Here is a 27,465-nt window from a genome sequence, read left to right as displayed (position 1 = left end):
GGGAAGAGATGGGGAGAGAGAGGGAAGAGATGGAGAGAGATAGAGGGGAAGAGATGGGGAGAGATGGAGAGGGGAAGAAATGGGGAGAGAGGGGAAGAGATGGAGAGAGAGAGGGGAAGAGATGGGGAGAGAGGGGAAGAGATGGAGAGAGAGAGGGGAAGAGATGGGGAGAGAGGGGAAGAGATGGAGAGAGAGAGGGGAAGAGATGGAGAGAGAGAGGGGAAGAGATGGGGAGAGAGAGGAGAAGAGATGGAGAGAGAGAGGGGAAGAGATGGGGAGAGAAGGGAAGAGATGAAGAGATGGAGAGAGAGAAGGGAAGAGATGGAGAGTGGATGTGTGTTTTGGTATGAAAGTGGATGTGTGTTTTGGTGTGGATGTGTGTTTTTTGGTGTGGATGTGTGTTTTGGTGTGGATGTGTGTTTTGGTGTGGATGTGTGTTTTTTGGTGTGGATGTGTGTTTTGGTGTGGATGTGTGTTTTGGTGTGAAAGTGGATGTGTGTTTTGGTATGAAAGTGGATGTGTGTTTTGGTGTGGATGTGTGTTTTGGTGTGGATGTGTGTTTTGGTGTGGATGTGTGTTTTGCGCTCTACCTACAGTAGACTACCCTCACTGTTATTGGGACATGGGACGTGCAGACTCGTGGTAGTTGAATCGGTGCTAAGCTATGAATTAAGGGTAATATAGTCTTATGTTGATCTGACCTGGACAAACTCTGACAACAGTATTGCACAGTAAGTAGTAAGCTTGAATATGCCACACACACACACACACACACACACACACACACACACACACACACACACACACACACACACACACACACACACTATCACAGTATTCTCATAGCTGTGTTTCTATTTGTCCTGCGCCAGCTTGGCGAAGGGACAGAAATGTTTATTTATTACGAATTCCTGTTTCTAATGGGCCTGTGTGTGTTTTACACGTCACAATAATATCCATTAAGGAGGAAGACGGGAGGCCCCTCTAACCTCTGTCTGTCGCTTGGATTTCTGCTGCCTTTCAATTAGCCTGACGTGATGTGTCTTCTAGCACAACTCCCTCTGCTGTGTGTGTGTGTGTGTGTGTGTGTGTGTGTGTGTGTGTGTGTGTGTGTGTGTGTGTGTGTGTGTGTGTGTGTGTGTGTGTGTGTGTGTGTGTGTGTGTGTGTGTGTGTGTGTGCGTGCGTGCGTGCGTGCGTGCGTGCGTGCGTGCGTGCGTCTGCTAAATGACTCACTACTGTAGTGTCTCTGGATCAGAGAGTCTGCTAAATGACTCACTACTGTAGTGGCTCTGGATCAGAGAGTCTGTTAAATGACTCACTACTGTAGTGTCTCTGGATCAGAGAGTCTGTTAAATGACTCACTACTGTAGTGACTCTGGATCAGAGAGTCTGTTAAATGACTCACTACTGTAGTGTCTCTGGATCAGAGAGTCTGCTAAATGACTCACTACTGTAGTGTCTCTGGATCAGAGAGTCTGTTAAATGACTCACTACTGTAGTGTCTCTGGATCAGAGAGTCTGTTAAATGACTCACTACTGTAGTGTCTCTGGATCAGAGAGTCTGTTAAATGACTCACTACTGTAGTGTCTCTGGATCAGAGAGCCTGTTAAATGACTCACTACTGTAGTGGCTCTGGATCAGAGAGTCTGTTAAATGACTCACTACTGTAAGTGACTCTGGATCAGAGAGTCTGTTAAATGACTCACTACTGTAGTGTCTCTGGATCAGAGAGTCTGTTAAATGACTCACTACTGTAAGTGACTCTGGATCAGAGAGTCTGTTAAATGACTCACTACTGTAAGTGTCTCTGGATCAGAGAGTCTGTTAAATGACTCACTACTGTAGTGTCTCTGGATCAGAGAGTCTGCTAAATGACTCACTACTGTAGTTTCTCTGGATCAGAGAGTCTGTTAAATGACTCACTACTGTAAGTGACTCTGGATCAGAGAGTCTGCTAAATGACTCACTACTGTAAGTCTCTCTGGATCAGAGAGTCTGTTAAATGACTCACTACTGTAAGTGACTCTGGATCAGAGAGTCTGCTAAATGACTCACTACTGTAGTTTCTCTGGATCAGAGAGTCTGTTAAATGACTCACTACTGTAAGTGACTCTGGATCAGAGAGTCTGCTAAATGACTCACTACTGTAAGTCTCTCTGGATCAGAGAGTCTGTTAAATGACTCACTACTGTAAGTGACTCTGGATCAGAGAGTCTGCTAAATGACTCACTACTGTAGTTTCTCTGGATCAGAGAGTCTGTTAAATGACTCACTACTGTAAGTGACTCTGGATCACAGAGTCTGCTAAATGACTCACATGAATGTGTTCTCCTAACCCTCCTCCCTGTCTCTCCTGTAGTCTTCAGAGTTGGATGAAATCCTCGATGAGCTGCAGTGTGTCCAGCCCTCCTCCCTCCCCTCCTCCCTGGACAAACAGACCATCATCAACGACATACTGCACATCACCCAGGAAACCAGCCCTGGCAACCCCAACGCCATGGCAACACAGCAGCAGCAGAGGGGCATGCAGCGAGGCATGGGGCCAGGCAGTGAGTGTCTCTCTCTCTCTCTCACACACACACACACACACACACACACACACACACACACACACACACACACACACACACACACACACACACACACACACACACACACACACACACACACACACATATACTTAAACCTGCCCTAATAAACAGCTGCTCAATGTATGTGACTGGTCAGTACATCAGTGTGTCAGTGTCTTGGTGTGTCATTATGTAGCGTAGACCATGTTACCGTGGAGACCATGTTACCGTGTAGACCATGTTACAGTGTAGACCATGTTACAGTGTAGACCATGTTACAGTGTAGACCATGTTACCGTGGAGACCATGTTACTGTGTAGACCATGTTACCGTGTAGACCATGTTACAGTGTAGACCATGTTACAGTGTAGACCATGTTACAGTGTAGACCATGTTACCATGGAGACCATGTTACCATGGAGACCATGTTACAGTGTGGACCATGTTACCGTGTAGACCATGTTACCGTGTAGACCATGTTACAGTGTAGACCATGTTACCGTGGAGACCATGTTACAGTGTAGACCATGTTACAGTGTAGACCATGTTACCGTGTAGACCATGTTACCGTGGAGACCATGTTACAGTGTAGACCATGTTACCGTGTAGACCATGTTACGGTGTATCCGATTAGCATGTTTTATTAATCTCAAATGTGTCACTACACCTGCTCTCTCTCTCTCTCTCTCTCTCTCTCTGTCACTCTCTCTCTCTCTCTCTCTCTGTCACTCTCTCTGTCTCTCTCTGTCTCTCTCTCTCTCTGTCACTCACTCCCTCTGTCACTCACTCACTCTCTCTCTCACTCTGTCACTCACTCACTCTCTCTCTCTCACTCTGTCACTCACTCTCTCACTCACTCTCTCTCTGTCACTCTCTCTGTCTCTCTCTCTCTCTCTGTCACTCTCTCTGTCTCTCTCTGTCTCTCTCTCTCTCTCTCTCTCTGTCTCTCTCTCTCTCTGTCACTCTCTCTGTCTCTCTCTCTCTCTGTCTCTCTCTGTCTCTCTCTCTCTCTCTGTCACTCTCTCTCTCTCTGTCACTCTCTCTCTCTCTGTCTCTCTCTCTCTGTCACTCTCTGTCTCTCTCTCTCTCTCTGTCTCTCTCTCTGTCACTCTCTCTCTCTCTCTCTCTCTCTGTCACTCTCTCTCACACTGTCACTCACTCTCTCTCTCACTCTGTCACTCTCTCACTCTCTCTCTCACTCTGTCACTCACTCTCTCACTCACTCTCTCTCTCTCTCACTCTCTCTCACTCTGTCACTCACTCACTCTCTCTCTCACTCTGTCACTCACTCCCTCTGTCACTCACTCACTCTCTCTCTCACTCTGTCACTCACTCACTCTCTCTCTCACTCTGTCACTCACTCTCTCACTCACTCTCTCTCTCTCACTCTCTCTCACTCTGTCACTCACTCACTCTCTCTCTCACTCTGTCACTCACTCCCTCTGTCACTCCCTCTGTCACTCTCTCTAGACTTCGGATGTCCGGGGGGGCGGCCCCCACAGGGTCCAGGTAGGGGTTTGCCTTTAAGGAGTGTATCCCTGGATATGAACATGTCAGGGGTCCGGCCCCCACAGGGCCAGTACCCCCCCATGAGGACCCCCAGCCCCTACACACTACAGCAGCAGCAGGGCATCTTGGGAAACCACGCCGCCATGATGTCCAACCAGGCCAACCTCGCAGGTGGGTGGAGTCGTCAGAGCGAAGGCTTACACTTTTATATTGTATATTTTCCTGATCTACAAATACTCAGGCTATCAACAAACATTTACATTTGAGTAATTTAGCAGATGTTCTTGAGCTTTTCATGCTATGTAGTAAGAGGTTTCCCTGGTCAGGAGTCATCGAAGTCAGCACTCAAAGAAACACGTGGAACGGAATACACTCGCTGCCCCTCTCTATGCTACCGTCTGACATGGCAGCTTTTGAGTCATAGTGAGTCACTTCCTGTTTCCGTGCAGGAAGTTGAGGGAGTCGGAGTCACCCACACACACACAGAAACACACTGCCAGCTCCTCTCCTCTCACTTTCATTTTGACTCAGAGACGGGCCACAGAAATGCCCACTCTGAAACCGACCCTGAACTGTGGTTGTTTTTAAATGGGGAAAGTGTAAACGAAATTATGTTGACTTCTGTCCTTGTAGATGGGCGGTATATTGTTGCCCCTCGCTTTTTCCCTCTGACTCCTCACACATTCACTCACTCACGTGATCTCTCTCTCCCTCCATTCCGTCTACCCCAACCCCAGGTCTAGTGAGTGGTCCTCGGCAGGGCATGCAGCACCAGCAGGAGGAGGGGGGTTGGGGTCCTGGGGCCCCAGGTCAGCAGGGGACGATGCACAGCCGTATGGGGCCCAACCCTGGAGGCCCCGGGGGCCTCATGAGACCCAGCAGTCTACCAGGACCTGCACCCAGACAGATGCTGCAGTCGCAGATGATGGTCAACGGTGAGACTGTATATCTATCATTTCTAGTTCTATGCCAGGGCTGCTCTAGAATATATATTTGTCATGGTCTATCCACTTCACAGATCAGTGTTTCTTATCACTGGGCTTGGGGACCCACCAATTGATGTAACATATTTGTGTTGTCAATGGAAACCAATTTATTGAAATTCATTTTCAGCATGTAGAAGTACACAGATAGTTTTGAAAAATAAAAGATTTTGGAGCTTGGGATAAAGCTGACACCTGCTGGCCAGTCAGAGGAACAACACCCTGATACACTGTCTAATGCCAGTTGTCATATTTTTTTATTTAACCTTGATTTAACTAGACAAGTCAGTTAAGAACAAATTCTTATTTTCAATGACGGCCTACCGGGTAACAGTGGGTTAACTGCCTTGTTCAGGGACAGAACAACATGTTTACCTTGTCAGCTCGGGGATTCGATCTAGCAATTTTTCAGTTTCTGGTCCAACACTCTAACCACTAAGCAACTTACCTATCTCGAGCAGCTCAGTCTGGTTTGGGCATGGAGTTGATAAAGTTATATATACATTTTAATGTCTCTCTCTAATAAAGTTATATTCATTTGAACATTTCTCTCTAAAGAGATGAGTATAGGGTTAGTAAAGTTATATTAATTAGAATCTGTCCATAAAGAGATGGGCATGGGTGTTAATAAAGTTATATTATTTGAATCTCTATAGATAGCGTGGGGTTAATAAAGTTATATTATTTGAATCTCTATAGATAGCGTGGGGTTAATAAAGTTATATTATTTGAATCTCTTTCTCTATATAGATGGGCATGGGATTAATAAAGTTATATTCATTTGAATCTCTGTCCATAAAGAGATGGGCATGGGGTTTAATAATGTTACACTACATGGCCAAAAGTATGTGGACACCTCCTTTTCGAACATCTCATTCCAAAATCATGGTCATTAATAGGGAGTTGGTTCCCCCTTTGCTGCTATAATCCCCTCCACTCTTCTGGGAAGGCTTTCCACTAGATGTTGGAACATTGCTGCTATAACAGCCTCCACTCTTCTGGGAAGGCTTTCCACCAGATGTTGGAACATTGTTGCTATAACAGCCTCCACTCTTCTGGGAAGGCTTTCCACTAGATGTTGGAACATTGCTGCTATAACAGCCTCCACTCTTCTGGGAAGGCTTTCCACTAGATGTTGGAACATTGCTGCTATAACAGCCTCCACTCTTCTGGGAAGGGTTTCCACTAGATGTTTTAACATTGCTGCTATAACAGCCTCCACTCTTCTGGGAAGGCTTTCCACTAGATGTTGGAACATTGCTGCTATAACAGCCTCCACTCTTCTGGGAAGACTTTCCACCAGATGTTGGAACATTGCTGCTATAACAGCCTCCACTCTTCTGGGAAGGCTTTCCACTAGATGTTGGAACATTGCTGTTATAACAGCCTCCACTCTTCTGGGAAGGCTTTCCACTAGATGTTGATGATCTTTTTAAGTGGGAGAACTTGCACAATTGGTGGCTGACTAAATACTTTTTTGCCCCACTGTATATATAGATGGGCATGTAGGTTAATAAAGTTATATTATTTAAATTTATATATATAGATGGGCATGGTGTTAATAAAGTTATATTATTTGAATTTCTATATATAGATGGGCTTGGTGTTAATAAAGTTAAATTATTTTAATCTATATATAGATAGCCATGGGGTAAATGAAGTTATATTATTTGAATTTCTCTCTCTTTAAAGAGATGGGCATGTAGGTTAATAAAGTTATATTATTTGAATTTCTCTCTATATAGATGGGCATGGGGTTAATAAAGTTATATTATTTGAATTTCTCTCTCTTTAAAGAGATGGGCATGTAGGTTAATAAAGTTATATTATTTGAATTTCTCTCTATATAGATGGGCATGGGGTTAATAAAGTTATATTATTTGAATTTCTCTCTCTTTAAAGAGATGGGCATGCGGGCCCACCAGTTCTCCCAGCAACAGGCTCCACCCAATCAGACGGCTCCATGGCCAGACAGCATGATACCTATTGAGGCCTTCAACCAGAACAGGTAACCAGCCCTCCGTACTACTCTACTGGATGCTACATGAGACTACTTTACACGGGCGTCTGTCCTACAATCACTACTGCAGCTACTGTACCAGAACCAGTCACACACTGTACCATAACCAGTACCAGAACCTGTCACACACTGTACCATAACCAGTACCAGAACCTGTCACACACTGTACCAGAACCTGTCACACACTGTACCAGAACCTGTCATACACTGTACCAGAACCTGTCACACACTGTACCAGAACCTGTCACATCCTGTACCAGAACCTGTCACACACTTTACCAGAACCTGTCACATCCTGTACCAGAACCTGTCACATCCTGTACCAGAACCTGTCACATCCTGTACCAGAACCTGTCACATACATTACCAGAACCTGTCACATCCAGTACCAGAACCTGTCACATCCTGTACCAGAACCTGTCACATCCTGTACCAGAACCTGTCACATCCTTCTTTTACCAGAACCGTTGTCTGTCGGCGCTGGAGCAACTCTTATAGTTCAGACTAACCACTTTAAAACGGTTTGGATCAGTTAACTACAGCACAGAGAAGTGGTTAAAATAACGTATGGTCATTTAACCTTCCCCCCTTCTCTCCCTCTTCCCCCTCTTCCCCCTCCCCTCCTTCACTCCCTCTCCCCCTTCTCTCCCTCTTCCCCCTCCCCTCCTTCACTCCCTCTCCCCCTTCTCTCCCTCTTCCCCCTCCCCTCCTTCACTCCCTCTCCCCTTCACTCCCTCTCCCCCTTCTCTCCCTCTTCCCCCCCCCTCCTTCACTCCCTCTCCCCCTTCCCCCTCCCCTCCTTCACTCCCCTCTCCCCCTTCTCTCCCTCTTCCCCATCCCCTCCTTCACTCCCTCTCCCCCTTCCCCCTCCCCTCCTTCACTCCCTCTCCCCTTCACTCCCTCTCCCCCTTCTTTCCATCCCCCTCTCTGTTCCCCTCTCCTACCTCCCCTTCTCTTCCTCTCCCTCCCTCCCCCTTCTTTCCATCCCCCCTTCCCTCTCCCTCCCCTCTCCTCCCTCCCCTTCTCTTCCTCTCCCTCCCTCCCTCCTTCACTCCCTCTCCCTCTCCCCCTTCTCTCCCTCTTCCATCTCCCCCTTCTTTCCATCCCCACTCTGTTCCCCTTCCCTCCCTCCCCTTCTCTCCCTCTCTCCCCTCCCCCCCCCTTCTCTTCCTCTCCCTCCCTCTCTCCCTCTCCAGGTCTGTGTATGCCCCCCAGCAGGAGGAGGAGGTGTTGTGTGGGGGTCCGGGGCCCGGGGGCCAGGGGACTGGGGGTCCTGGTGAGGGGGGTTCTAGTGATGAGGGGGCTCTCATGTCACAGCTCTACACAGTGCTGAAGGACTTTGATGGCCTGGAGGAGATAGACAGAGCCCTGGGGATACCGACTCTGATGGGACAGGTACGATTCAGCAATCACTGTAGTGTTTTTCATCTATTAATATCCCTCTCTCTTAACTACTCTGTGACAGATCAGTCCATTCCTCCATCTCTGATCCCTCTCTTCTATCTCTCTTCTCTTCTTCTCTCTGGGGACACTCACCTGTCACTAGAGTTGTCCTTCTTTTTGTCATCTAGGCCTATACAGTCTATTTCTCCTCCTCTGTCTCTCATCTGTTCCCATAGATTTTAGAGTATGCGGAAGCTATTTTTCCATCAGCCCCATTCTGAGCTCAGCCCCGGCTAGAGACTCATTAGGAGCTCAGCCCCGGCTAGAGACTCATTAGGAGCTCAGCCCCGGCTAGAGACTCATTAGGAGCTCAGCCCCGGCTAGAGACTCATTCGGAGCTCAGCCCCGGCTAGAGACTCATTAGGAGCTCAGCTCCGGCTAGAGACTCATTAGGAGCTCAGCCCCGGCTAGAGACTCATTAGGAGCTCAGCCCCGGCTAGAGATTCATTAGGAGCTCAGCCCCGGCTAGAGACTCATTCGGAGCTCAGCCCCGGCTAGAGACTCATTCGGAGCTCAGCCCCGGCTAGAGACTCATTAGGAGCTCAGCCCCGGCTAGAGACTCATTAGGAGCTCAGCCCCGGCTAGAGATTCATTAGGAGCTCAGCCCCGGCTAGAGACTCATTAGGAGCTCAGCCCCGGCTAGAGACTCATTAGGAGCTCAGCCCCGGCTAGAGACTCATTAGGAGCTCAGCCCCGGCTAGAGACTCATTAGAGCTCAGCCCCGGCTAGAGACTCATTAGGAGCTCAGCCCCGGCTAGAGACTCATTAGGAGCTCAGCCCGGCTAGAGACTCATTCGGAGCTCAGCCCCGGCTAGAGACTCATTCGGAGCTCAGCCCCGGCTAGAGACTCATTAGGAGCTCAGCCCCGGCTAGAGACTCATTAGGAGCTCAGCCCCGGCTAGAGACTCATTAGGAGCTCAGCCCCGGCTAGAGATTCATTAGGAGCTCAGCCCCGGCTAGAGACTCATTAGGAGCTCAGCCCCGGCTAGAGACTCATTAGGAGCTCAGCCCCGGCTAGAGACTCATTAGGAGCTCAGCCCCGGCTAGAGACTCATTCGGAGCTCAGCCCCGGCTAGAGACTCATTAGGAGCTCAGCCCCGGCTAGAGACTCATTCGGAGCTCAGCCCGGCTAGAGACTCATTCGGAGCTCAGCCCCGGCTAGAGACTCATTAGGAGCTCAGCCCCGGCTAGAGACTCATTCGGAGCTCAGCCCCGGCTAGAGACTCATTCGGAGCTCAGCCCCGGCTAGAGACTCATTAGGAGCTCAGCCCCGGCTAGAGACTCATTAGGAGCTCAGCCCCGGCTAGAGACTCATTAGGAGCTCAGCCCCGGCTAGAGAATCATTAGGAGCTCAGCCCCGGCTAGAGACTCATTAGGAGCTCAGCCCCGGCTAGAGACTCATTAGGAGCTCAGCCCCGGCTAGAGACTCATTAGGAGCTCAGCCCCGGCTAGAGACTCATTAGGAGCTCAGCCCCGGCTAGAGACTCATTAGGAGCTCAGCCCCGGCTAGAGACTCATTAGGAGCTCAGCCCCGGCTAGAGACTCATTCGGAGCTCAGCCCCGGCTAGAGACTCATTCGGAGCTCAGCCCCGGCTAGAGACTCATTCGGAGCTCCGCCCCGGCTAGAGACTCATTAGGAGCTCAGCCCCGGCTAGAGACTCATTAGGAGCTCAGCCCCGGCTAGAGACTCATTAGGAGCTCAGCCCCGGCTAGAGACTCATTAGGAGCTCAGCCCCGGCTAGAGACTCATTAGGAGCTCAGCCCCGGCTAGAGACTCATTCGGAGCTCAGCCCCGGCTAGAGACTCATTCGGAGCTCCGCCCCGGCTAGAGACTCATTAGGAGCTCAGCCCCGGCTAGAGACTCATTAGGAGCTCAGCCCCGGCTAGAGGATCCGAAAAGATCAGGCTTTTTTTATTAAACACAATTCGTGCAATTCTACGACACAACATGAATGGAGACAGACTAGCACAATCTTGAATGCAATAGCACAGAAAAGTACTCTGCAGGCAAAAAAACAACAACCTGGTCTTGAATCTAACCGTATGATATATTCTCAGCCTGCGAAAAGGAGAAACTGTACAAGATGACATCATCTAGCCTGAAGGAGGAAGTTATGTGACATCATCTAGCCTGAAGGAGGAAGTTATGTGACATCATCTAGCCTGAAGGAGGAAGTTATGTGACATCATGTAGCCTGAAGGAAGAAGTTATGTGACATCATCTAGCCTGAAGGAGGAAGTTATGTGACATCATCTAGCCTGAAGGAGGAAGTTATGTGACATCATCTAGCCTGATGGAACAAGTTATGTGACATCATCTAGCCTGATGGAACAAGTTATGTGACATCATCTAGCCTGAAGGAACAAGTTATGTGACATCATCTAGCCTGAAGGAACAAGTTATGTGACATCATCTAGCCTGAAGGAGGAAGTTATGTGACATCATGTAGCCTGAAGGAGGAAGTTATGTGACATCATCTAGCTTGAAGGAACAAGTTATGTGACATCATCTAGCCTGAAGGAACAAGTTATGTGACATCATCTAGCCTGAAGGAGGAAGTTATGTGACATCATCTAGCCTGAAGGGGGAAGTTATGTGACATCATCTAGCATGAAGGGGGAAGTTATGTGACATCATCTAGCCTGAAGGAGGAAGTTATGTGACATCATCTAGCCTGAAGGAACAAGTTATGTGACATCATCTAGCCTGAAGGAACACGTTATGTGACATCATCTAGCCTGAAGGGGGAAGTTATATTGCCCTAAGCCAATGATAAAGACCGAGTGTACACACTCACCAGGGCTATGGGCCAATAAGATCGGCTGTAGACCTACTGTCAACTCAATTTGGGAGTTGAGAAATTTTTTTTAACTAAAGACAGATCTGTTTTTTTTGTTCTTTTGTGTTTTCCCCGCTATGCATTTTGAAATATTTGGTCTGGGATTATTTTAGATGTGTTTTCACTGACAGCCTCAAATCAACAGTCAGCTGTTTGATAGGCTATTTGTTGTGTGTTGCTAACAACATTCCTTTTGTACTTTGTGATGTAAAACGATCCACAGCTAAATCATGCTCTCTCGTGTAGTATTTTGAAATATGTTATTCCACTTTGTACAGACAGGAATAATGATATAATAAAACGTTTATTTAACTAGACAAGTCAGTAAAGAACAAATTCTTATTTACATAACGACGGCCTAGGAACAGTGGGTTAACTTGGGGAGGACCACTGGTTATTTGTGCACCTGTGGAGGTCAGTGCCGTTTAAGATGAGGGAGGGACTCCCCAAAAAATATTTTCATGATCACAGCCTTATGAACCTACACTATGAATGACAGTTTACAACGTAGGGGTACACAGGTCGACAGAAAATGTTTAATACTTTCAATACCACCTTGTACACTCTTGCCTGCATCTAGCTGATCTAGAGTCTAATCATTTGTCCAACAGTTGCAAACGAGAGTTTCTATTGGACAAATTCAGATATGTTTATCCCCGTTTCGTTACGTTTGCTTCCGTTTAAGAAAAAATTTAATTCAGCAGAATGAATACACCCCTGGTCACGCGTAAACACAGTTCACATTCATAGCAGCCACGTTGTATTCCTTCTGGCATCTATGCGCTCTCCTCCTGTCACCTGTTCCCTTCTCTTGTGGACGTCAATGAACACCAGCTGTACAGTTGAAGTCGGAAGTTTACATACACCTTAGCCAAATACATTTAAACTCAGTTTTTTTATCAATCTCTGACATTTAATCCTATTAAAAACTCCCTGTCTTAGGTCAGTTAGGATCACCACTTTATTTTAAGAATGTGAAATGTCAGAATAGTAGAGAGAATTATTTATTTCAGCTTTTATTTCTTTCATCACATTCCCAGTGGGTCAGAAGTTTACATACTCAATTAGTATTTGGTAGCATTGCCTTTAAATTATTTAACGGGTCAAACATTTTGGGTAGCCTTCCACAAGCTTCCCACAATAAGTTTGGCCCATTCCTCCTGACAGTGCTGGTGTAGCTGAGTCAGGTTTGTAGACCTTGCTCACACATGCTTTTTCAGTTCTGCCCACAAATGTTCTATTGCATTGAGGTCAGGGCTTTATGATGGCCACTTTTGCCACGACTTTGGAAGTATGCTTGGCGTCATTGTTCACTTGGAAGACCCATTTGCGACCAAGCTTTTAAGTTCCTGACTGATGTCTTGAGATGTTGCTTCAATATATCCACCTACTTTTCCTCCCTCATGATGCCATCTATACGGTCTAAAGTTATACTGCTAAAATTGGTGCCGTGACCTGGATCACTGGTTGCTGCGGAAAAGGAGGAGGTCAAAAGGGGGGTGAGTGTAACGGATGTGAAACGGCTAGCTAGTTAGTGGTGGTGCGAGCTAAATAGCGTTTCAATAGCGTTTCGTGGGTGACTGTTGTTGATGTGTGCAGAGGGTCCCTGGTTCGCGCCCGGGTATGGGCCAGGGGACGGTCTAAAGTTACATCTACAACATGGTCTATTTTTGTCTCATCAGACCACATGACCTTCTCCCATTCCTCCTCTGGATCATCCAGATGGTCATTGGCAATCTTCAGACGGGCCTGGACATGCGCTGGCTTGACCAGGGGGACCTTGCGTGCGCTGCAGGATTTTAATCCATGACGGCGTAGTGTGTTACTAATGGTTTTCTTTGAGACTGTGGTCCCAGCTCTCTTCAGGTCATTGACCAGGTCCTGCCGTGTAGTTCTGGGCTGATCCCTCACCTTCCTCATGATCATTGATGCCCCACGAGGAGAGATCTTGCATCGATCACCAGACCGAGGGTGATTGACTGTCATCTTGAACTTCTTCCATTTTCTAATAATTGCGCCAACAGTTGTTGCCTTCTCATCAAGCTGCTTGCCTATTGTCCTGTAGCCCATCCCGGCCTTGTGCAGGTCTACAATTGTATCCCTGATGTCCCTACACCCTCTCTGGTCTTGGCCATTGTGGAGAGGTTGGAGTCTGTTTGATTGAGTGTGAGGACAGGTGTCTTTTATACAGTTAACGAGTTCAAACAGGTGCAGTTAATACAGGTAATGAGTGGAGAACAGGAGGGCTTCTTAAAGAAAAACTAACAGGTCTGTGAGAGCCGGAATTCTTAATGGTTGGTAGGTGATCAAATACTTATGTCATGCAATAACATGCAAATTAATGACTTAAAAATCATACAATGTGATTTTCTGGATTTTTGTTTGAGATTCCGTCTCTCACAGTTGAAGTGTACCTGTGAAAAAAATGACAGACCTCTACATGCTTTGTAAGTAGGAGAACCTGCAAAATCAGCAGTGTATCAAATACTTGTTCTCCCCACTGTAGATACTTTTGTACCCGTTTCCTCGAGCATCTTCACAAGGTCCTTTGCTGTTCTGGGATTGATTTGCACTTTTCGCACCAAAGTTCGTTCATCTCTAGGAGACAGAACTCGTCTCCTTCCTGAGCGGTATGACGGCTGCGTGGTGTTTATACTTGCGTACTATTGTTTGTACAGATGAACATGGTACCTTCAGGCGTTTGGAAATTGCTCCCAAGGATGAACCAGACTTGTGGAGGTCTACAATTGTTTTTGATTCTCCCATGATGTCAAGCAAAGAGACACTGAGTTTGAAGGTAGGCCTTGAAATACATCCACAGGTACACCTCCAATTGACTCAAATAATTTCAATTCGCCTATCAGAAGCTTCTAAAGACATGACATAATTTTCTGGAATGTTCCAAGCTGTTTAAAGTCACAGTCAACATAGTGTATGTAAACTTTTGACCCACTGGAATTGTGATACATTGAATAATACGTGAAATAATCTGTCTGTAAACAATTGTTGGAAAAATGACTTGTGTCATGTACAAAGTAGATGTCCTAACCGACAGTTTGTTAACAAGACATTTGTGGAGCGGTTGAGAAGCGAGTTTTAATGACTCCAACCTAAGTGTATGTAAACTTCCGACTTCAACTGTATGTAAATGCCTGGACTATTTTAATTTAGGAGAATCACTTAATAAATGGGTTATTTGACCAGGTGAAAAAACTGTCCAAGCCAAACCATATCATACTGCTACAGATCGTCTACATTGTTGTCACCATATTATCTAAAGTAGTCAACATTGCTAATAGAACGCGTTAGTAATCCTGCTACAATCAAAATACAATAAATATAATAATAAAATCATGCAGTAACTTTACAGTGTACCATCAGTAAGCAGTTACACCAGTGGCCATACATTAGTAAAACCTAAAGCATTACCTTGACTTGTAAGAGTTTCAGTGTTGTGTTGGAAAGTCATAGCCAACTAGCTAACATTACCATCCCTCTGTTCTAGCCAGCTAGCTAACATAGCATCCCTCTGTTCTAGCCAGCTAGCTAACATAGCATCCCTCTGTTATAGCCAGCTAGCTAACATAGCATCCCTCTGTTATAGCCAACTAGCTAACATACCATCCCTCTGTTCTAGCCAGCTAGCTAACATAGCATCCCTCTGTTATAGCCAGCTAGCTAACATAGCATCCCTCTGTTATAGCCAACTAGCTAACATACCATCCCTCTGTTCTAGCCTAGCTAAGCTAACATAGCATCCCTCTGTTATAGCCAAAGCTAACATACATCCCTCTGTTATAGCCAACTAGCTAACATAGCATCCCTCTGTTATAGCCAAGAAATAGCATCCCTCTGTTATAGCCAACTAGCTAACATAGCATCCCTCTGTTATAGAATCTAACATAGCAACCCCATGTTATAGCCAGCTAGTGAACATAGCATCCCTCTGTTATAGCCAGCTAGCTAACATAGATTCACTCTGTTATCCAATTGGGTAACAACATCCCTCTGTTATAGCCAGCTGCTAACATAGCATCCCTCTGTTATAGGCTAGCTAACATAGCATCCCTCTGTTATAGCCAACTAGCTAACATAGCATCCCTCTGTTATAGCCAGCTAGCTAACATAGCATCCCTCTGTTATGTATTGAGCTAATATAGTATCCCAGAGGAGGAAGGTTTCAGTAGCTAAACTGGTCTCTTTGCTAGCTAAGTAAGTGAAACTGAAAGTGAAAAGCTACTCTAGACTCTTCATTTTGCTTCTCCTTCATTTTTAAGAAATTATTTGTTCAAACTGTTCAATATATTTTCTCTTTGAATCAACTATACCACATGTTATGCACTGCAGTGCTAAAAAGCTGTATTATGCTTTCATAAATTCATTCTCTGATCCTTTGATTGGGTGGACAACATGACAGTTCATGCTGCAAGAGCTCTGATAGGTTGGAGGACCTCGGAGTCAAATTACTGTGTACCTTGGAAGGGGGTGAGACACCTGACAACCCCTAGGTTTTGTAGGTCAATACGCTAGGAGGACGGAAGCTAGCTGTCCTCCCGCTACACCACGGTGCTGAGTACTGATTTAGGCTATGTAGACCTTCATTGCAAAACAATGTGTTATAAATTATTTGGTGACGTGAATATATTTAGTGCCTAAAAAGGATAACTTTTTAAATTAATTAAAAAATATATTTTTTTATGAAATTCACTGAGGAGGATGGTCCTCCCCTTCCTCCTCGGTGGAGCCTCCATTGCTCCCGTTCTTTATTTTCTCTCGTCTATTTTCTGTCTAAATACATCGTATCCTCTCGTCTCCTGTCTTTCTCCAGGGTCAGTCTGTAGATCAGGACCAGTTCTCTGCAGACCCGTCCATGTTGTTGGACCAGAAGCCTTTAGTGTACGGCCAGCAGGACCTCCCACCAGGCTCCCATCTAGCCCAGAGAGGATACCACGAACCTGGGTCCGGCAGACCCATGCAGGACCCCACAGGTAGGGCTGGGAATTGTCAATCAGGGAGTTCACAATTCAATATTATCACGTTACGGTGGATCACGATTCAATCCGCATTGCGATTGTATATAACGATTCTACATGTAATTGCGATTTGATATTCTGAACATCACTATGTTGTTGCTTCAGAGAGACATGAGAAAATTATAACTTTTACATGTTTTATGATTGTTACCTTGGCTCAGAGTAATTGTGATTCTCAACTAATCGATTCTCAACTGAATGGATCCCCCCCCACCCCAATTCTACCCACAGGGCAAGGCTTCCACCCCATGGCTGGCCAGATGGGCCCCAGACCAGGATACCCCATCATGAGGATGCAGCAACGACCGGGGCTGAGGCCCCAAGCGGTGGTTCCGAACCAGCCTAATACACTGAGGTTACAGCTGCAACACCGGCTACAGGTACAACAGGTACCGAGCCAGACAGACAGGCAGACAGACAGACAGACAGGCAGGCAGGCAGACAGACAGACAGACAGACAGACAGACAGACAGACAGACAGACAGACAGACAGGCAGACAGACAGACAGGCAGACAGACAGACAGAGACAGTCAGACAGAGACAGAGAGACAGACAGACAGACAGACAGACACAGACAGACAGACACAGACAGACAGACAGACAGACAGACAGACAGACAGACAGACAGACAGACAGACAGACAGACAGACAGACAGACAGAGAGAGAGACAGACAAACAGAGACAGACAGACAGACAGACACAGAGAGACAGACACAGAGAGACAGACAAACAGAGACAGACAGATAGACAGACAGACAGACAGACAGACAGACAGACAGACAGACAGACACAGAGAGACAGACAAACACAGATATACAGACAGATAGACAGACAGACACAGACAGACAGACAGACAGACAGACAGACAGACAGACAGACAGACACAGAGAGACAGATAGAGAGACAGACAGACAGAGACAGACAGACACAGACAGATAGACAGACAGACACAGAGGGACAGATAGAGAGACAGACAAACAGACAGACAGACAGACAGACAGACAGACAGAGACATACACAGACAGACAGACAGACAGACAGACAGACAGACAGACAGACAGACAGACAGAGACAGAGAGACAGACACAGAGAGACAGACAGACAGACAGACAGACAGACAGACAGACAGACAGACAGACAGACAGACAGACAGACAGACAGACAGACAGACAGACAAACAGAGACAGACAGACACAGACAGAGACAGACAGACAGACAGACAGACAGACAGACAGACAGACAGACAGACAGACAGACTGGAGGAATGGTACAGAACACAGACTGTTACAACTGGACACTACTAGGGTTCGTATAACCTCAGATCATATTTAACCAGGTCATCACTGTGGGCTCGATGTTTTGGCAGGTCATCACTGTGGGCTCGATGTTTTGGCAGGTCATCACTGTGGGCTCGATGTTTTGGATCACTGTGGGCTCGATGTTTTGGCAGGTCATCACTGTGGGTTTGATGTTTTGGCAGGTCATCACTGTGGGCTCGATGTTTTGGATCACTGTGGGTTTGATGTTTTGGCAGGTCATCACTGTGGGCTCGATGTTTTGGATCACTGTGGGTTTGATGTTTTGGCAGGTCATCACTGTGGGCTCGATGTTTTGGATCACTGTGGGTTTGATGTTTTGGCAGGTCATCACTGTGGGCTCAATGTTTTGGATCACTGTGGGTTTGATGTTTGCCTATAATGGTCATCACAAGTGGGCTTGATGTTTTGGATCACTGTGGGTTTGATGTTTTGGCAGTAGTCATCACTGGGAAGGCTCAATGTTTTGGATCATCTTGTTTGATGTTTTGGCAGGTCATCACTGTGGGCTCAAAGTGTTTTGGATCACTGTGGGTTTGATGTTTTCCTCATCAACTGTGGGCTCAATGTTTTGATCACTGTGGGTTTGATGTTTTACAGTCCAACAACCCCAACCAGCAGGTCATCACTGGTAACTGATGTTTTATCACTGTGGGTTTGATGTTTTGGCAGGTCATCACAGGGGCTCGATGTTTTGGATCACTGTGGGTTTGATGTCTCAGTCCACAACCCCAACCAGGCAGGTCATCACTGTGGGCCTCTACAGTCCAACAATCACTGTGGGTTTGATGTTTTGGCAATATCACTGTGGGTCCAACAACCCAACCAGGATAACTGAGATTTGATGTTTGCCTATAATGGTTGAATAACCAAGTTAACTGACTTATATATCAATATAACCCTGTTGGTTAATCAGTAGAATGACATTAATATCAAATGAATGGCTCATCATTGTTTAGCTAGCTAATAGGCTAACTACTTATTTCAAATGTTTTCTACAGTTAACATACCTGTTAACCTGTTCTCCAATAGAACCGCCAGCCAATGATGATCCAGATGAGTGGAGTGTCCAATATGAACCCAACTTTACAGTCCAACAACCCAACCAGGTAACTGAGATTATATATCAATATAACCCTCTCCAGTCCAACAACCCAACCAGGTAACTGAGATTATATATCAATATAACCCTCTCCAGTCCAACAACCCCAACCAGGTAACTGAGATTATATATCAATATGAACCTCTACAGTCCAACAACCCAACCAGGTAACTGACATTATATATCAATATGAACCTCTACAGTCCAACAACCCAACCAGGTAACTGAGATTATATATCAATATGAACCTCTACAGTCCAACAACCCAACCAGGTAACTGAGATTATATATCAATATGAACCTCTACAGTCCAACAACCCAACCAGGTAACAGATTATATATCAATATAACCCTCTACAGTCCAACAACCCAACCAGGTAACTGAGATTATATATCAATATGAACCTCTACAGTCCAACAACCCAACCAGGTAACTGAGATTATATATCAATATGAACCTCTACAGTCCAACAACCCAACCAGGTAACAGATTATATATCAATATAACCCTCTCCAGTCCAACAACCCAACCAGGTAACTGAGATTATATATCAATATGAACCTCTACAGTCCAACAACCCAACCAGGTAACTGAGATTATATATCAATATGAACCTCTACAGTCCAACAACCCAGCCAGGTAACTGAGATTATATATCAATATGAACCTCTACAGTCCAACAACCCAACCAGGTAACTGAGATTATATATCAATATGAACCTCTACAGTCCAACAACCCAACCAGGTAACTGAGATTATATATCAATATAACCCTCACAGTCCAACAACCCAACCAGGTAACTGAGATTATATATCAATAACATTTTTGTCCAATAATACCATCTAGTTCAATCCCTTTCTCCCCCTCTCCTCCAGGGGACCATCTAGTTCAATCCCTTTCTCCCCTCTCCCTCCAGGGGACCATCTAGTTCAATCCCTTTCTCCCCCTCCAGGGGACCATCTAGTTCAATCCCTTTCTCCCCCTCTCCCTCCAGGGGACCATCTAGTTCAACCCCTTTCTCCCCTCTCCCTCCAGGGGACCATCTAGTTCAATCCCTTTCTCCCCCTCTCCCTCCAGGGGACCATCTAGTTCAATCCCTTTCTCCCCCTCTCCCTCCAGGGGACCATCTAGTTCAATCCCTTTCTCCCCCTCTCCCTCCAGGGGACCATCTAGTTCAATCCCTTTCTCCCCCTCTCCCTCCAGGGGACCATCTAGTTCAATCCCTTTCTCCCCCTCTCCCTCCAGGGGACCATCTAGTTCAATCCCTTTCTCCCCCTCTCCCTCCAGGGGACCATCTAGTTCAATCCCTTTCTCCCCCTCTCCCTCCAGGGGACCATCTAGTTCAATCCCTTTCTCCCCTCTCCCTCCAGGGGACCATCTAGTTCAATCCCTTTCTCCCCCTCTCCCTCCAGGGGACCATCTAGTTCAATCCCTTTCTCCCCCTCTCCCTCTAGGGGACCATCTAGTTCAATCCCTTTCTCCCCTCTCCCTCCAGGGGACCATCTAGTTCAATCCCTTTCTCCCCTCTCCCTCTAGGGGACCATCAATGCCCAGATGTTCCCCCTCTCCGTCCAGGGGACCATCTAGTTCAACCACCTCCCCCTCTCCGCCAGGGGACCATCTAGACAACAACTCCCCCAACCCAACAGGGGACATGGTGATCAAGCCCAGGGACTCCCCCTCCCAATATGGCCATCTAGTTCAACATGGCTGCTCCCCCTGGCCAATCAGGGGACCATCTAGTAACCCCTTTCCCCCCCACCAACCCTCAGCATCTAGTTCCCCTTCCCCCCTCCTCCGGTACCATCTACAGGCCCAGCCCCCTCTCCCTCCAGGTGACCATCTAGTTCAATCCTCCTCCCCTCTCCTCCAGGGGACCATCTAGTTCAATCCCTTCTCCCCCTCCCCTCCGGGGACCTGCCCTCCTCTCTCTGCCCCTCCAGGGCCATCCCAGATGATGATGGCGGGTGCAGGACAGTTTGGGGCCATCTAGTCAGCACTCATTCTCCAGCTCAGTGCCTTTCAGTTCCCAAACTGTTATAACCCACTCCCCCCTCTGTTCCAGGGGTTACCATCTAGTTCAATCCGTGTCCCATATCATCAATATACCATTTTGTTGTTGGACTTTCTCCCCCTTCTTAGCCATCTAATTTTGTCATATCCGATTGGTAAGTGACAGTCTTGTCTCATCGCTGCATCTCCCGTACGGACTCGGGAGAGGCGAAGGTCAAGAGCCGTGCGTCCTACTCAAACACAACCCAGACCAAGCCGCAGCTGCACCTTGACACACTGCACCAACACCCTGAAGCCAGCCGAGGAACGTGTCGGAGGAAACACCTCATGGGTCTCCCCTACCTCCCAATATGGCCGACTGCCACACAGCCTGGGATCGATCCAGGGTCTGTAGTGACGCCCCACTGGATGCAGTGTCTTAGACCACCAACACTGCATCCAATATACCACCCAGCTACCTACAGTCAACTTGTGCAACATGCTAAGAGATCAAGCAGATTCCTTCCTTAATTTCCTCCTCGCATCATTTTTGCATTATGTAGCTTGTCAATAGTTCCCCCAGTTGAGCCAGTCACGTGTTTGTTGTGAAGAGAAAGTGGGGCTGGTGACTCCACAGAGCTCAGTGCCTTTCAGTTCCCAAACTGGTTATAACCCACTAACCAAACCCCCGTGTTGGTGTGTGTGTTAGGGTGTTGGGGAGCTGGTGACTCCACAGAGTTCTACAGTATTCAATATACTCCACAGAGTTTATTGGTTGTTGTTGGAGCTGGTGACTTTTCAGAGTTCTAAGTATTTCTATTGTCATATCCGTTGTGAAAGTGGGAGCTTGTGACTCATCACAGAGTTCTACAGTACTCCTATTGGTTAGTCTCTCTGTTGTGGGAGCTGGTGACTCCCCACAGAGTTCTACAGTATTTCTATTGGTTAGTCACTCTGTTGTGCCGCACCAAGTGTCGGAGCTGGTGACACCACAGAGTTCTACAGTATTCCTATTGGTTAGTCCAGGGTCTGTTGTGGGAGCTGGTGACTCCACATGAGTTCTTAGTATTCCTATTGGTTAGTCATCTCTGTTGTGAAAGTGGGAGCTGGTGACTCCACAGAGTTCTACAGTATTGCGTTATTGGTTAGTCTCTCTGTTGTGCATTATGGAGCTGGTGACTCACAGAGTTCTACAGTATTCATTGGTTAGTCACTCTTTGTTGTGAAAGAAAGTGGGAGCTGGTGACTCCACAGAGTTCTACAGTATTTCTATTGGTTAGTCTCTCTGTTGTGAAAGTGGGAGCTGGTGACTCCACAGAGTTCTACAGTATTTCTATTGGTTAGTCTCTCTGTTGTGGGAGCTGGTGACTCCACAGAGTTCTACAGTATTCCTATTGGTTAGTCTCTCTGTTGTGAAAGTGGGAGCTGGTGACTCCACAGAGTTCTACAGTATTCTTATTGGTTAGTCTCTCTGTTGTGGGAGCTGGTGACTCCACAGAGTTCTACAGTATTCCTATTGGTTAGTCTCTCTGTTGTGAAAGTGGGAGCTGGTGACTCCACAGAGTTCTACAGTATTTCTATTGGTTAGTCTCTCTGTTGTGGGAGCTGGTGACTCCAGAGTTCTACAGTATTTCTATTGGTTAGTCTCTCTGTTGTGAAAGTGGGAGCTGGTGACTCCAGAGTTCTACAGTATTTCTATTGGTTAGTCTCTCTGTTGTGGGAGCTGGTGACTCCACAGAGTTCTACAGTATTCCTATTGGTTAGTCTCTCTGTTGTGAAAGTGGGAGCTGGTGACTCCACAGAGTTCTACAGTATTTCTATTGGTTAGTCTCTCTGTTGTGGGAGCTGGTGACTCCACAGAGTTCTACAGTATTCCTATTGGTTAGTCTCTCTGTTGTGAAAGTGGGAGCTGGTGACTCCACAGAGTTCTACCGTATTCCTATTGGTTAGTCTCTCTGTTGTGAAAGTGACACACATGAGGTGATGAAGTTACCCTTCATGCCATTCACTACTAAATGCCATCAGATACAGGGCATTCAGAAAGTATTCAGACCCCTTGACTTTGGCCACATTTTATTACATTACAGCCTTGTTCTAAAATGATTAAAATAGATCAATCTACAAATACCCTATAATGACATCACAATACCCCATAATGACATCACAATACCCCATAATGACATCACATCACATCACAATACCCCATAATGACATCACAATACCCCATAATGACATCACAATACCCCATAATGACATCACAATACCCCATAATGACATCACAATACCCCATAATGACATCACAATACCCCATAATGACATCACAATACCCCATAATGACATCACAATACCCCATAATGACAAATCAAAAACACATTTTCAGGTATTTTTGCAGATATATTTTTTTTAAAGTACATTTCCATAAGTATTCAAACCTTTTACTCAGCACTTTGTTAATTAAAGCACTTTTGGCAGTGATTACATCCTCTAAAAGGCGCTAGATAATTATTATCCAGAGCGATTAGCGCCTTGATTTTTGACATCGGTTTCAGTTTGATTATTTAAAAAATAAATCACGTTGAGTTTATTGACAGGGGTATAATTTTCCAATCATTGGACATGTTGTCTAAATTAATTATATTTTAGTTGATTATTTGAATGATATCTTATTAGAATTATTTTATGTTTTTGAATTAATTTGTTATCAATTTAGTGGCACAAGACTTGTAATGCTGTGCGACTGGACCAGTCTTGTGCCACTATAATTAATTTAGACAATAGTCAATAACTGTGTCAGTTCTCCTCCACTGTACGATCATACTCCTCTAGTCCAATGAGGAGGGGGGGGGGCACTTCTTAAACTTTTCACAGCTCGAGACCCAAATTCAAAATGTACCGTCCTCTCGAGACCCGAAATCTAACTCCAACGACCCAAATTGAAGATTATAGATGTATTCTCAAAACTCGCGACCCACCTCGCACCCGCCCGGCGCCCACGTTGGATCCGTTGTTAAAGAACCCGTGATTTAGGCCATTAAAAAAAGATTCCACTAGAGGGCAGCAGACACACATACTATATATACAACTATACTATGTATAGACACACTGTATGAAGGAGATTCCCATTCCATGGTAGTGCTGCATTCACTGAAACATTGACCCTGTATTCTACTCACTGTGTGTTACAGCGCCCTTTATTGGGTCTGAGGCTGCTTGATGATACACGAACATGTGAGTCATTTAGCAGACGCTCTTATCCAAAAGGGATTTACAGGCGCAATTAGTGTTAAGCGCTTTGCTCAAAGGGCACATCGACAGATTTTTCACCTAGTCTGCTCGGGGATTTCGAACCAGTGACCTTTCGGTTACTGGCCCATATGATAATTAGAGACTTTCCCATTATTTCATATCAATTAGATCAATATTGAATCAGGCATAAATTGTATTGTTATTAGCTCCCTTATTCTCCCAGATAATCCCATATGTTGTCGCACACCAAAAATAAAGATTATCTTCTCTCTCTCTCTCCAGTCTCCTTCGTCCTCTCTTCCCTCTCTCACTACCCCTCTTCCCTCTCTCACTACCCCCTCTCTTCCCTCTCCCTCTCTCACTACCCCTCTTCCCTCTCTCTCTCCAGTCTCCCCTCGTCCTCTCTTCCCTCTCTCTCACTACCCCTCTTCCCTCTCTCTCTCCAGTCTCCGTCGTCCTCTCTTCCCTCTCTCACTACCCCTCTTCCCTCTCTCTCCAGTCTCCCTCGTCCTTTCTTCCCTCCCCTCACTACCCCTCTTCCCTCTCTCTCCTATCTCCCTCGTCCTCTCGTACCTCCTCTCCCTACCCCTCTTCCCTGTCTCTCCTGTCTCCCTCGTCCTCTCGTACCTTCTCTCCCTACCCCTCTTCCCTCTCTCTCTCCTGTCTCCCTCGTCCTCTCGTACCTCCTCTCCCTACCCCTCTTCCCTGTCTCTCTCCTGTCTCCTTCGTCCTCTCTTCCCACTCTCACTACCCCTCTTCCCTCTCTCTCTCCTGTCTCCCTCGTCCTCTCGTACCTCCTCTCCCTACCCCTCTTCCCTCTCTCTCTCCTGTCTCCCTCGTCCTCTCGTACCTCCTCTCCCTACCCCTCTTCCCTCTCTCTCCAGTCTCCCTCGTCCTCTCTTCCCTCTCTCACTACCCCTCTTCCCTCTCTCTCTCCAGTCTCCCTCGTCTTTTCTTCCCTCTCTCACTACCCCTCTTCCCTCTCTCTCTCCTGTCTCCCTCGTCCTCTCGTACCTCCTCTCCCTACCCCTCTTCCCTGTCTCTCTCCTGTCTCCCTCGTCCTCTCTTCCCTCTCTCCCTACCCCTCTTCCCTCTCTCTCTCCTGTCTCCCTCGTCCTCTCGTACCTCCTCTCTCTACCACTCTTTCCTGTCTCTCTCTCCTGTCTCCTTTGTCCTCTCTTCCCTCTCTCTCCCATCTCCCTCGTCCTCTCGTACCTCCTCTCCCTACCCCTCTTCCCTCTCTCTCTCCCATCTCCCTCGTCCTCTCGTACCTCCTCTCCCTACCCCTCTTCCCTCTCTCTCTCCTATCTCCCTCTCCTCTCGTCCCTCCTCTCCCTACCCCTCTTCCCTCCCCTCTTCCCCGTCTCTCCCTGTCTCCTTTGTCCTCTCTTCCCTCCTCTCCCATCTCCCCTCTCTCCCTCTCTCCCTACCCCTCTTCCCTCTCTCCCCTCTCTCTCCCTCGTCCTCTCGTACCTCCTCTCCTACCCCTCTTCCCTCTCTCTCCTATCTCCCTCGTCCTCTCGTACCTCCTCTCCCTACCCCTCTTCCCTCTCTCTCTCCTATCTCCCTCCCTCTCCTACCTCCTCTCCCTACCCCTCTTCCCTCTCTCTCCCTCCCCTCTTCCCTCTCTCTCTCCTCTCCCAACCCCTCTCGTCCCTCCTCTCCCTACCCCTCTTCCCTCTCTCTCTCCTATCTCCTTCGTCCCTCTCCCAACCCTCCTCTCCCTACCCCTCTTCCCACTCTCTCTCCTGTCTCCCTCGTCCTCTCGTACCTCCTCTCCCAACCCCTCTTCCCTCTCTCCCTACCCTTCCCTCCCTCCCTCTCTCTCCTCTCCCTCGTCCCCTCGTCCTCTCCCTACCCCTCTCCCTCTCCCCTATCTCCCTCTTCCCTCGTCCTCCTCTCCCTACCCCTCTTCCCTCTCTCTCTCCTGTCTCCCTCATCCTCTCGTACCTCCTCTCCCAACCCCTCTTCCCTCTCTCCCTACCCCTCTTCCCTCTCTCTCCTGTCTCCCTCGTCCTCTCGTACCTCCTCTCCCTACCCCTCTTCCCCTCTCTCTCCTATCTCCCTCGTCCTCTCGTACCTCCTCTCCCTACCCCTCTTCCCTCTCTCCCTATCTCCCTCATCCTCTCGTACCTCCTCTCCCTACCCCTCTTCCCTCTCTCTCCTATCTCCTCGTCCTCTCGTACCTCCTCTCCCTACCCCTCTTCCCTCTCTCTCTCCTATCTCCCTCATCCTCTCGTACCTCCCCTCCCTACCCCTCTTTCCTGTCTCTCTCTCCTGTCTCCTTTGTCCTCTCTCCTATCTCCCTCGTCCTCTCCTACCTCCTCTCCCTACCCCTCTTCCCTCTCTCTCCTATCTCCCTCGTCCTCTCCTACCTCCTCTCCCTACCCCTCTTCCCTCTCTCCCCTACCCCTCTTCCCTCTCTCTCTCTCTCCCTCGTCCTCTCGTACCTCCTCTCCCTACCCCTCTTTTGACTGCTCACACAATTGTACCCTATTGCCTCCATAGTGGAAGGAATATGTTTTGATTTGGGACACACACTAACCTGCGTGGAGTCCTCACTCCCTCTTTAATGTCTGCACACTCCCTAAACCCTACACCCTTATCACATGACCTTAATCATAACTGTTTTTGACTTTGTGTTTAAACACGTAATAGGTCAGCAGATAATAACCGATGTGATTGGTCTGTTTCAGTCATTAGTTGTGTTATGGGTATTGTGTTTGTGCCTGTATGTACCCCTCTTCCTTCACCTTTTAGATTACTAGTGTAAATGTACACCTTTTATATAGGTCATTTTGAAAAGATATTTTATAGTCGCGCTCCAGCACTTTGCAATTTTGTCTTTCAAGAAAAAGTGTGTTATTGATTCAATGTATTGTTACAACGCTCATGGTGATCAGAGCTGTATGTCGTTTAACCCTGACCGCTGACCTCTAACCCCAACAGGTATGTCCCAGCAGCCTGACGGAGGGTTTGGAGGACCCACCACGCCCCAGAGTCCCCTGCTGTCCCCCAGGATGGCCCACGCCCAGTCTCCCATAATGCAACAGCAGGGCCAGGGCAATGCCGCCTTCCAGGGCTTGCCTGACATAAACGGTTGGCCCCCGCAGGGGAACATGGGAGGGAACAGGTGAGCGGTGGAGAGGGAGAAGGGGGTGGGGTGGGGGGAGATGGGGGGATGTCACAGAGTGACTGTTAATAATGAGTTCCACCTCCTTAATGCTGAGTTCCACCTCCTTAATGCTGAGTTCCACCTCCTTAATGCTGAGTTCCACCTCCTTAATGCTGAGTTCCACCTCCTTAATGCTGAGTTCCACAATGCTGAGTTCCACCTCCTTAATGCCCACCTCCTTAATGCTGAGTTCCACCTCCTTAATGCTGAGTTCCACCTCCTTAATGCTG

General features: G+C 47.3%; 1 pseudogene; it reads left to right on the top strand.

Moving 5' to 3' along the window:
- The window catches only part of LOC135539319 (nuclear receptor coactivator 2-like), a 127,905-nt pseudogene that overhangs the window by 86,102 nt on the left and 14,338 nt on the right, over nt 1-27,465 (top strand).

This window comes from Oncorhynchus masou, unplaced genomic scaffold (assembly GCF_036934945.1).
Source record: "Oncorhynchus masou masou isolate Uvic2021 unplaced genomic scaffold, UVic_Omas_1.1 unplaced_scaffold_1480, whole genome shotgun sequence".
NCBI classification, from domain to species: Eukaryota; Metazoa; Chordata; class Actinopteri; order Salmoniformes; family Salmonidae; genus Oncorhynchus; species Oncorhynchus masou.
The sequence above is the reverse complement of the archived record's forward strand: the minus strand, read 5'-3'. Positions and strand labels throughout refer to the sequence as shown.